The sequence below is a fragment of the Pleurodeles waltl genome, chromosome 9 (assembly GCF_031143425.1).
Source record: "Pleurodeles waltl isolate 20211129_DDA chromosome 9, aPleWal1.hap1.20221129, whole genome shotgun sequence".
Taxonomy (NCBI): Eukaryota; Metazoa; Chordata; class Amphibia; order Caudata; family Salamandridae; genus Pleurodeles; species Pleurodeles waltl.
This window is the reverse complement of record NC_090448.1, coordinates 242627306-242639792: the sequence shown is the minus strand read 5'-3', so window position 1 is coordinate 242639792 and position 12487 is coordinate 242627306. Positions and strand designations below refer to the sequence as shown.

Sequence of the window (12487 nt, the reverse complement as noted above, 5' to 3'; positions counted from 1 at the left end):
TTAACACTGGGGCTGTCAGTGGCCACCAAAAGAAAGTTTCTCAATTGGTTTAGCTGTTTCTATTTTAACATTTGTCAAACCTACTAAAAAACCTACACAGTGCACAGTGGCGGTTTCTACACGAGGGCGTCGGGGCTCCGCCCTCGTAAACATAACAAACAAAAAAAAAAAAGGTGAAAACAAACTCCCCTAACTCCCAGTCCCTCCCTAAAAGAAATGTACACACCTCTTTCTTGCTTGGGGCTGGGTCACGACGTCACGTCATTTTAGACTGGCAGGATCAGGCCAGGCCCTCCCCTGACTGAGTCTATGCTTGCCGGGCGGATAAGCTCACAGCCTGAGGCCTGTGAGGTCATCAGCTCGGCAAAGACATAGCTCAGAGGACCAGTCTCCACCCCCTAATGACGTGGAAATAAACTTAGCCCCGGGCGCTTCAGGTTGAAGCCCTGTAGCGCTAGGGGCTTCACGTCAGTCAGGGTAGTGGAGGATGGTCACCCCACCCTTTCCCAATTTGTCACGGAGTATGGGTGTAGCCCTGTGACAAGTTGGGAAATGGTGGGCGGGGCTTCAGGAAGGCAGCGAAAATCGAGTCTGCGCACTGCGCAGATAATGCACTATTAGCAAACACAAGGTGTTTGCTTCCCGCGCCTCCTGCTCCTGAGCAGCCCGCACCAGCAGCAGCACGGCTTCCAGGTGCCTCGTGGGCCAGTGTCCTCTTTCGCACCCCCCTACGCACACAGACCCCAATCAGTCGCCTCACACTGCCAATCAGAACAGCATGCAGAAAGGTAAGAAACGGAACTCTGTCTCTGTGCATGTAACGCGATTACCACTGTTTGTTTTGAGCATTTACATTGACGCAGTAAGCGAGAGAGAGTCGTTTGGTGCCAGATTTTCATTTGTTAATTCAGGATGGAACAATGTGCTGAGAGTATTTTCATAATGCGTGCGCTTCGTTATAAACCGCTTCAACGCCTTGCCAGGTGTAGTAAACGCCGTATCAATCCAATTACGATGCAATGGCCCCTTGTCTCTCATGCTCCTGGGACCTAGTTGAAAGGGTTCTTCCCCCCCCTCCAGGAAGTAAGAAGAGCCAAGACACAGGAGTGCACCTGGAAAGCAATTGCTTTCCAGCCTGTTTATCTTTCCCAGGTAAGAAGTGAAAACGTCTATCTGACTTCAGATAAAGAGATGGCAGTAGGGAGTGGGGATGAGGTTGTTGACTTTTTCTGAAAGTTGCTTGAAAAGCGCTTCCTAAATTGCACATTCTAATCGAATCAAGATAGATTCTATCATGAGCGTTGTGTAATATAGCTTATATTACCCCACTGACAGTCATTTCATGATCTACGAAAGGGTGAAATACTGTAAGGCGCCAGCAAAGTGTCAGAACTATTACTTACAGGATACGATGTAAATCACTGCAGTAACACCGTAGAATATGTGTGTTGGCATCCGTAATGGGAAGCTAGAGTACTCACTGCCTCGTTTCCTCTATTATGTTGCCTTTACCTATTTTACTCTTCTTTATGTTTGATGTTGTTGCTGCCTACTGTTCTGTTGCCTTCCTTTGTGTGGATGCAGAAAGACAGGCTAGCATAAGGGACGATGTAAGGTAGTCTGTCCCACCGTGCATCTAGCGTGTCCCACCAGCAAAAGGTGTGTAAAGGCCTTCAGTACACTGCATTTTTGCGATCACAAACCCTGTGATTCACAAAATGAAATGCCTGTGTGACATAAGTGAGTTGTGAAGTGGGAATTTTATGGATAATATGGATCAGTTACCTCATAGTAGGAATGGTTCTGCAGGTTTGTCGGACTGACAGTTCTGTGGGGAGTTTGTGGACGTTTGCTGTGAACAGAGTACTTTAGAATTATCGGGAGAATTCACTTACCGTAATGTTCTATGTCTGCGATTTGAGATTGCAGGAGGCTGGGGGTGCAGTGAATGGGAATGCACAGGGAGGAGGGATTGCAGGACTAAAGCACTGGAGTCGAAGGATACCACAGAAGGCTGATGGTCCAGAGAGGGAGAGCATTGGGAGGAAAGGGAGCACACAAGCAGTGGAAAGATGCCAAAAGATAGCACAGGAGACTTCTGGTACTGCCCAGAGTCTGGGAGAGCGTGGGGATGGAGAGAGCTCACAAGCAATGTGTTAACTGGGGGAGCACAGGCAGCACAAGGGGCTGACTGGCTGGTTACGAGGAGGAGATAAGGGAGAGAACAAAAATAGAAGGGGCTGGCAGGAGGGAGGATAGAGGCTGGGGTTCCAGATGAGCCAGGGCAGAGAGAGATGGGCAGCCATGTCAGGCAAACTGACAGCTATGTGGTTATACCAAATAAGCAGCTACCTACATCAATATCATATGAAATCTCTTTATTGATGTAATAACTACACTTTCACAATTGCTTTATTAACCTTCTTGTCTTCTCAAATATGCTTGAAAAGGCACCATTTGCCCACTCTTTTTTTTCAAAATTTTCTCGAGGGGAGATTCCCCCCAAACCTCACATGACAGTCTGGCTCGCCCACTACGCTCGCTCACCACCGAGCACTCATCACGGACTTTTACGCCCCACCACTTTCAAATGTCACCAGCCGCCACTGACAGTGCACCTTTCGAATTGCCACTTTCATGGAAGACGGAGGTCGAGAAGAAGTGTATTCTTTTACAACCCTTCATAGAACAATTGAGAATAGCCATCTTCCATAAAGACCTACCCAAACAAAGCAGAAATGTTTTTTTTTTTTAGTATTGTTCGAAGTCAGCGTCTGTTTTGAGGAATCCGATGGACTGTTTATAACTGACCGCATGTAGACAGATTAAACTGGTACAGAAAGAGTCAGGTTAAAATGGATTTTGGAAATTTGAGGAGCACCTTTATAAAACTATCACGATAATTAGCTTATAGACCCATGTATTAACTTGAATATTAGCAACAACTTTTATCAATGACGCTAATTTTCTTCTAATAAGATATTCTTTTCCGTCCTAAGGAAGGGTGCAGCTTCCCCTGCGAACAAAATGTGTTGGCTGGCTGTTTTCGGTTTTACATACAAAAGGAGCGATAGTCACTATGGACAAGTGAATGAAGGTACTGATCTGTTGGATTGTATATCAAAAATAGGGTGAGAGAACCTTCAAAATAGCTGGATTTGAGATCAACCCAGATATGTTTTGATTGATCAAACATTGTCACTTTAAAAAGGACTGTAGTACAACACATGGACTAGAAAAGCTTTATGGAATGACCTTTTACTATCTTGTGTATAATGAAAAATGTCCTAGCTAGCGTAATGGAAAGTTTCAATTCTATTAAGGACATGGAGGTGAGGATTATGCTTTTTTCACTTTATTACACAGTAGCCATATTAAAGAGGCAAACAAACCACATTTCCCAGAACACAGGGAAATTGGTAAAAACAAACAACAGGCAACATTTCCACCAGAGTCCATCATCCAATCAGGGGCCAGGGTTCTCCATGTAGTCCCTTGTCTCTATCCACCAAATATTCTTTTGTCGTGCAAGTCACGCCACTAACCTTTTCTACACATCTTGTTTCCCAGTATTCATGCCTGGAACAAAAGAATTGAAATTACCACGAGATTCTGGATCCTAGAGAGACACGAAGCAAACAAAACCTGCACAATAACATATTTAATGACATCACAATTTGCACAAACAAGATCAGGAGAGAAGACTCATTACTTACTAGTCATGGGGATGGTCTCCCATAGCAGGAATCCGCAGGGGGAATTTTTAATTTGTGTAAGAACTGGAGGCTCAGATTACTTACCACCAAATGACCCATATCCAAAATTAGCTTATAATAGAACCGTTTTAAAGGTAGAATCTGAGCACCACTCAGCCACATTCACAGTGTCCATTAGTCATGCGCCTGGCCTGAAAGCCTTAGCGGCCACAGCCCCCCCCCGGAGAATGGGCACCAAGAATTGTAAGATCTGTGCCAGCTTCCAGCATGACCCACCACACACAACGTGCTATAGTGGGAAACAAAACCGTCTTATGTGGTTATCTGATGGCAATCCGGAGCGGTCTCTCCCCTGGAGGCCTAAAATCTGTTGACATTTGCTCATAGGTCATTAGACATTGCACCACGCAAAGCTTCAGGGAATGCCGGGTACTCTATAATCCTTGTGTTACATTTAGTCTGTCTACTAATCTTAAAAGAGACCCCCTGTAGGAGAAACAATTATACCTGTGATGTCTACGCCTCTAACATCAGAAAACCTTCTGCATAATATCAAACAGAGAAGCGTTGCCAGCTTCTCTGAAATCTCCAGACACAAGAGAAACCTGTTAGACTGCCAGGATAAAAAGAGGTTGAGCACCTTGCTAACATCCCAAAGTTTTGAATACTGTGGTTCTGGTGAGAGAGATAACCTGATACCTCGTAGAAAGTGGCACATGAAAGGATGCTACCCCACTGTGTAACACTCAACAGGTACATGCCATGCCGAAATTGCCAGTTGCAAAGTATTAATAGAGCAATAAGCCAAGCCCTGCTGGGTTACACTGGCCAATAAATTTAGAATCTGAACTCTCTCTAAACCCACAGGATCACACTCCCATCGCAAATATCAAGGACACCATCACACCTAAGACAACCTGTATCACTTGATTGTGCGGTCACACCAAGCCTTGGACAAGAAGTCTTCAGCCTGCAACGAAAGGCCTGGGAACAACCATCTACTCCTGTAATCCTCCACACCATCTGGCTGAGGGATCTGCTAAGCACCACGTGACGCGGGCTGTGATTCGGGTTATGGAGATCTGGAAACAGGGAGACGGATTGGAAAATCACAAACAATTTCCAGAAGAACTGAAAACTACTGTATACTTGCGACCTTCCAATTGGGGTGATCAGGACCACCTCTGCATGTTGCTGTCTGATCTGGGCTGAAGCTCTCGTAGTCATCGCAAACAGGGGAAACACATACGCTTGCTCCTTCCCCCAGTCTTGTAGGAATGCCACGGAAAAGAGACCATACCGGTCCTGGAGCAAAAGCCTCTGGATGTAATTTCCACAGGCTGGAATCCCAAACGTGACGTGCAACACCTGCTCTTGAAATTTCTCTATACCGAGCGCGCCCCAGCCTGACCTGCTAGTGTCGAATTCTATGATGAGGTCTGAGACCGATCCAAAAATGGCTCCCCCGTTTCATGCTTCCATGTGGGAAAGCCACCAACAGATTTCCTCCCAAGCTTCTTCGGACAGGACGACTGATTGAGAATAAGCAGGGCCCCTCGGCCGAAGCACTGCTTTCAGTCTTTGCAGGATCCAATAACGTAACGTTCCTGGAAATATGGCCTGGATGGAGGACAACAAGACTCCCACCAGGCGAGCAATCTGCCTTAAGGACATCCTCTGGCTGGTTAACATGTGTGATTTTTGTGCCAAATCTTGGTTATCTTCGAGAGGTAAGGCTCAGGGTGGCTTTGGTGGAATATATGACAAATCCCAGGAAGGTTGCCTTCCACACAGTCACCAGAAGGGCTTTCTTCACATTTAGCACAAAACTCAGGCTTGCCAGTAGAACGACCACCATCTGCAACTGTACTGTCAACTGTTGAGGATCCTGCGCTAAGAGGAGCATATCTTCAAGATACATAATAAGATGAATCCCATGTGCTCAAAGATACTCCACAACAGGCTTGAACACCTCTGTGAAGCACCAAGGCGTGGAGGAGAGACCTAAAGGTGGAGTTGCAAATTGGAACTTTTGATGATGCCAGAAGAATTGAAGGAATCTCTTGTGAGGGTGAAAAATCGGAATAGACAGGTATGCATCCTTTAAGTCCAGTCAGAACACTCAGTCCGCTGGGCACAAGACATCCTGAAGAAGATGAAGCCCCTCCATCTTGAAATGGCAGTAAAGCAGCCATTCATTGAACTTGTGTAGATTGAGCACTGATCTCTGGCCCCCAGTCTGCCTTGTTGACTAATAGCATGTTGCTTATTAAGCCTTGCGGATAAGGAGAGGTAGGATGAATAGCTCCTTTTTCCAGGAGCAAGGCGACCTCCGTGTCCAGAAGCCCCGTCTTGTTTTTGGAAAAATGAATGTGTCTGGGATGTACCTCCTGACATGGGCAAATCAAAGAACTCTATGCTGAAGCTCTGCACCTTTTGCAGGACCCATGCATCACTTGTGTTTGTTAGACAAACATGGAAAGATTTTGCCAACCAGCCCCCTACTTTTAACAGGGAAGAAGTAGATAGACTGAGGCAGCATCGCTCCCTCTAAAACGTCGGCCTCTGGAGCATCTGCCGCTGGTCGGGTAGAAGTTGCCATAACGGGCTTGATCCTGGAATTGCCTGCACCTAGGGTCTTGCTGTCTGTTATAGTGGGAGGAGAACTGGCGGGTCAAGCGGCCCCCACTTCGACTGGCCCAGCGGAAAACATGTGATGAGTAAGACTCTTCATAGATGACTGGGTTTTATTCAAAGACGTAAAAGTGTTCACAAATTTTCCAAGCTCTTTAATAAAAGGCTCGCCGAATAGCCCACCTTGGGCCACCGCCCCCACTTTGGAGTATGTTATTTCCTGCAGCCTCCACATTGCCTAGGAATATGTCCACACTGTGCCCAACCAGAAAGCGCTTCCAAGGAAATGAGAGAACCCAAAGTTTTTGACATCCTCTGACAAGTCCAGGATCATGGGTCCAAGGGCATCCAGGAGCTTATCCTTGCATGCCTGCCAGGATTTGTCAGTACCCTTCTTCGGATCTTTTATGAATTTTGATAGAAATGTGGCCATCCTGGGGTTGAGCTGTGGGGTCAAAGCTACGCATGTCTGATGCAACGGCGAGGCCTGGGGTTCAGTGGCCAGGGGTGAAGGATGGCAAGTTTTGGACGGGCGGGGCTCCTCGTCCAGGTCACTGTGGGCATCATCCCCAGTAGAGTCAGGCGAAACTAGGCTTGGAGGTGCCTTTGGCAGGGACGCTGCATCAGTGGGTGCAGTGAGGGACTGATTTTGGGCAATGAACTCCTCTGAGACAGACAAAGGCATTGTGATCCTCCCCTTGCTCTCGGGGTGCTTGGCCGGGACATACGGGGCGACTGGGGGCTGGGCCGGTGCTGTGGGCACCAGGACCACAGCAGTCAAGGCCTGGGCCCACTTGGCGCATTCATGTGCGATTTGCTGCGCTAAGCGCTGCTCCATAGGGGCCATTGCCTCTTCTATGCCCTATAAATTGATGCATCCGCTGCATCATAGAACGTATCCCATGGTAACTGGGATAATGGATCCTCGTCCCGCTGCAAGTCTCCATGCTCCAACATGCTCATGGAAGTAAGGTGAACAGGGGCCCACCCATGTAACAATGAACTGGAGCAGTGGTGCCAGGCACTTAAATCAAACCGCTGCACAGTGACAAGCGGCTAGTAAAACTTTTAGGGCAGTGCTAAGAACTGCAGTGTTGGTGCTAGTGGGGAGGGGCAGCAAGTCAATACTGGGCAGAGCAGAAATCAAGCCCTGGGTACAACACCCTCCCTGGAAAAAAACTACAGATTATGTGTGTCACGTTGCCTCCTGGAAGTGTGTCCCCACAAGGCAGGAAGCCTTGAAGAAATAATACAGACCTCCAAGGGGCATGTGAAGGCAAAAACAAACTACCTTGGACAAAGCACAGGGTGTCTAGAATAAATTCAGGCTTCACAGCCTGTATAGACGCTCTACAGCGAGGGTGTCACTCTCCAGGGGCAGGCAAGGGCAAGCGGTGTGCAAGTCCGTTCCCTGACAGGAATTCCAAACTTGTGCGTCGCATACCATAGAGAAAATGTGCTCCCGCAGCGCCACCTAGCGGCTGGAAGCTACCACCGCACTCTGTATACCAGGGAAAATAAACTGTTGCGTAGGAGTGCAAAGCAGTCCTGCAACACACAGACATTAATACCCAAACATGAAATCAAGCTACCAATCCAACATATAGCAAGAGAAGGGAAAACCGGCTTTATCTGGACTGCAAGCAGCAAAGAAAGAGTATTTGGAGGATAGATACAAGGGACTACATGGAGAACCCAGACACCTGACTGAATGACGGACTCTGGTGGAAATGTTGACTGTTTGTTTTTACCAATTTCTCTGTGGTTCTGGGACATGTGGTTTGTTTGGTTCTTTAATATGGCTGCTGTGTAATAAAGTGAAGAACGCGTAAGCATAATCTGAGCCTTAGGTCCCGACATAAAATGATGTATTAGAGGGACAATATGCTATCCTTATAACAGATGGTGTGTATTTGTTGCTTATGTGTAGCATACCTTGTTTTTGTATATGATTTGTCCATGTATTTAGAACTGAGCTCTCTCTCCCCTTACATGCACTTTGTTGTACATTTTTGAATTGATACAGATGATATATGTCATCCAATGTGATGTACTCCAGCTTGGTGTTTGCAATGGGTTCCTCCTCAAGACCATACTGTGTCAGTGTTAGCAGTAGAGGATGATTCCATACCTTTGAAAAGTCGACAGGATAGGCATTGCTACATTTTGAAGACAACTGGAAAAACATTTGGGTGCCCCCTTTGCCACTGACATATTATTGCATACAATTAGGGGTCCTGTATGGCAATCTTTTGTCAATAAAGATGACTTCAGGGGAATATGGCCAGTGGTTGAAGGTTACCTGTGTAAGCCTTCTAAAATGCATAAACTTCTCACCTGGTACTCCTCCCTCACCCACCCACAAGGATGACTCCAATACTATCAGTATCCGCCTTGACAAAGCTCTTCAAGACCCCTCATTTTCAGGATTCATTTGATGCACAGGCAGTCAACAAAGAGCATGTAGTGTTGCTCATTAAAGGATAGACTGTTAGGGAGTCCAGTTAGGCATAAGCTGAGGATACATTGCCAGTGCTGACAGCTGGGGCCATAAATTCGATCAATCACATCTTCTAATGGTAGAATTTTCATTCAAGGCTTCTCGCACAAACTATTTCCATCCATGACAAAGACAGACACTATAATGGGGAATCCTCAGCCACTGTAGCAAAGGACTACTCCTGGTAGGTTTTACATTGCCACTGTGCTGGGTGACTTGGGTCCACCACACTGGCAGAAGGAACTTCTGCCAGGAAAGTTTTAAATACATCCATAAGCCTACAAACGTTTCTCTACAAACATTGAGAGAAATTAAGTGAAAAATTCACCAACTGTCCAGGCAGTCAATAACCAGTGACATACTGAAGGAAATAGATGTATTCTCCCGAAAGTATGTTGCAAAACCAAACAGGTGGTTTCAGAAAAGATTAGAAATAAAGGAGAGTTAAAAGGGACAGAAAAGGGGAATCTGGAAAATAAATGCACCTGCCTACACCAAACATATACATACAGTAAATATCGCAGATGTCATAACAGTCATAATAAACATGTTTTGTCCTGGGGACAGTTACTCTGATGTCACCGGCTGAAACACGAGAATTAAAACATTTTAACCAGGAAAACCAAAGAAATAGATGGGATACAAAGAATTACTAAGGAAATGCACTATTGAACATAACCATTTGACAAAGATTCGATGGGTGGTTAAGGGATAGCAAGTTATGTTTGAATGTGGTTAATATTTATATATTTTTGTATTTGAGAAATGATTCATGAAAAAAATAATAGTATAGAAATTCTTTCGTAAGGTGTGTCTTAATATATATGTGAGCGTGTGTGTGTATATATCTCCACACACACACACACATATGTATATCTCAAAACAACACCAGGGTTAGAGTGACACAAAACAGGTGAGAGAACTCTGGGTAGTTTCCAAGTTCAGGTGGAGAGCAGCTCTAGTAGAACGCACCCTGCAAAATCAGCAACACTCTAGGTTTGCTCACCCCAAATGTCTGTTTTTCTAGCAAAGTTTTTAAGCATAGAATTGGCCCAGTGCCATTCACACATAGCTAGAAAGAGACTTAGGCCCTCATTAGAACATTGCCGCCCGCCAAGTTGTAACCGCCATGCGGCCGCACTCCCGCAGTGGCCATTGTGAGATCCATGCTGGGCCGGCGGGCGGAATCCGAGTTTCCTCCAGACCAGCGGGGATGTCGGCCGCAACAAGGGAGCCGGCTCCAAATGGAGCCGGCGGCGGTGCGACGGGTGCAGTTGCACTCGTCGCGCTTTTCACTGTCTGCTGTGCAGACAGTGAAAAGCTTCATGGGGCTCTGGAAGGGGGCCCCGCGACTCCCCCTTCCGTCAGCCTTTTCATGGCAGTTCCTACCGCCATGAAAAGGCTGGCAGGAGGGGGACTCGTAATTACAACCGCCAGGATCAACGTGGCGACAAACCGCTGGTCTCTGCGGTGCAACCGCAGCGTTTCTGGCGCGGTCGTAATACCAAGGATTGCACTGCCAGCCTGTTGGTGGTGCAACCGCCGAAACAGCCCTGGCGGTCTCTGACCGCCAGGGTTGTAATGAGGGCCTTAGTCTTTTGTCATTGGTACAGCAAAATACAAGGATGGTATTTTACCAGTTCAGAGCTGTAATACTGTGCCTGGAGAGGAGAAAGGCTTTTGTCATTTTACAGCTCGGCAAGGATGGCACTGGGCCAATCCTATGCTTAAAGATTTTGCTATACAAATGGTTCTTTCTAAACTGTGTGTTATGAAGCTTCACAACGTAAAACATTAGAAACTCTTAGACAGAAACCCTGTAACGCGATTGCAGATCTCATATATTTTCCTTCAATACTTTGTGTGCCAAGAATCCCAATAACTAATAGCTGTGGATAAGAATCTGAAACTGCATTGTTACAGACTTTACCAGAGACCACAATGGAATATGTTAGAGTGGGGTTCTGTTCACCACTGACGTATTTCAAACACAATGCCACTGCTTCTTATATAAATGAAAGTACTCATGCGGTAAAGTATGTTGGGTGCTTACCCAATGATACGTTATTCTGAAAGCAGAAGTGTATTAGTACTTTTGAATATCTTTGGTTCATTTTCAGTGAAATCGTTTTTATTAGAACATGTTATGCAGGTCTACCGTTTCGCCCCTTATTCACACCAGGGAAGGGAAACCAGAATCTGCTCTTCAAAAGGCAAAAAAGCATAGAGAAAGGAATTCAGCTGTTCGTTGTATGAAGGGACTATCTCCTCCTTTGTCATTTCAGAGCTCCTTTCCAATGTTCGTTCCTCATATATCTTTCCCCTCATATGGCCCCATCGATTGTTGCACTCACATTTGTCGATGAGTGAAATTGGGCCCTACTGACCACTGTACCACAGTGTACAAACAAGCTCTGGCCAGAAGGAAAATTGAAGTCAGAGGTAAGGCCTGATGGATTTAGAAAAGGAAGCCCATTTAAATGATAATAAACTCTTCTGGGAAATCAGCCCTTTTTTTCCCTGACGATTTGACAGCCAACATTAAGTGTCACATTAGTGAACAGGATTAGGTTGACCATTTTACTGGTATTTTTTGATTCTGAGAATGCCCCAGTAAATTGTGGGGAAGATATAAGGGCTTCTATTACTGAGGTAAATGAAGAATAGCTAGATGATTTAATCAATCACGCATCAGCTGTCAGGGCGATCCAGCGTGCAGCTTGTGGTAAAGCTCCTTGCCCGGATGGGGTCCAATAGATTTCTGTGCCCCGTTATTGACGAACATCTTGAGGGCAGTATTAGTTCTAAGCTTATAGCTTCACAGAGAGAGGCAGTTATAGTCCCGATTTTCAAAAGGGAGAATCGGAACTCACCCTCCTGTTATAACCCAATCTCTTTATTGGATTCAACAGTAAAGATTTTTGGCCAGGTGATCCTGGATAGGTTAGAGTGCTGGGCTTAGCTTACTTTCTTCTTTTCCCCCATTCCAATATGGATTTAAACCCTGTTTGGGGTAAGTATGTCAAAGCGGGGGTGGGGAGCTACTCTTCATAGGACTTTTATGGACCTCTCCTGTGCTTGACTTAGTTGACCGGGTTATTTTATGGGAGTTAATGGGACAGGTATCGACCAGCCCCTGTTGGATTTAGTTAAGTGTCTCCATACACACACAACTACCAGGGTCCGCTTCAGACTATCTGGAGAATGCTCCAGAGCTATCCAGGTTTTGAGAGGTGTGAGAGAGGCCTGCATTTTGGCTCCATTTATGTTTTTATTGTATATTGATTCCATGGGCACTTTTTTAAATTCATATACCAAAGATATCCCCAGGGTTGGTTCACAGGCCATTCTGGTACTCTTGTACGGGAATGATGTTGTTCTTTTTGCCCCTCACTGCAAATGGCTTGCAAAATCTTTTAATTGGATTTACTGACAAAGCTGAAATTAAAGCATAACCATCTGAAGTCATTTATATTGACCAGTGGGCCTACAAATGTAAAATCCAAATGTTTTATTATTGGGGGGACTACAATTCAGAAAGTGTCATGTTTTAATTATCTAGGCATTCTGTTTGATGCCTCTGGCTCCAGGAAAGTTTATCGCTAAAAGGGCTTTGAAAATACTGATAGCTTGTAAC

At 45.7% G+C, this 12487-nt stretch overlaps 1 protein-coding gene across 4 annotated transcripts in view; it reads right to left on the bottom strand.

The window, feature by feature from the left end:
- Positions 1–3339: 3339 nt before the first annotated feature.
- Positions 3340–12487, bottom strand: part of MKRN2OS (MKRN2 opposite strand) — a 71491-nt gene continuing 62343 nt past the window's right edge. For all 4 annotated transcript variants that reach the window (XM_069206648.1, XM_069206646.1, XM_069206647.1 and 1 more), the window contains one exon: positions 3340–3579. The gene's annotated coding sequence lies outside the window, so the exon portion shown is untranslated. The remainder of the gene's footprint in view (positions 3580–12487) is intronic.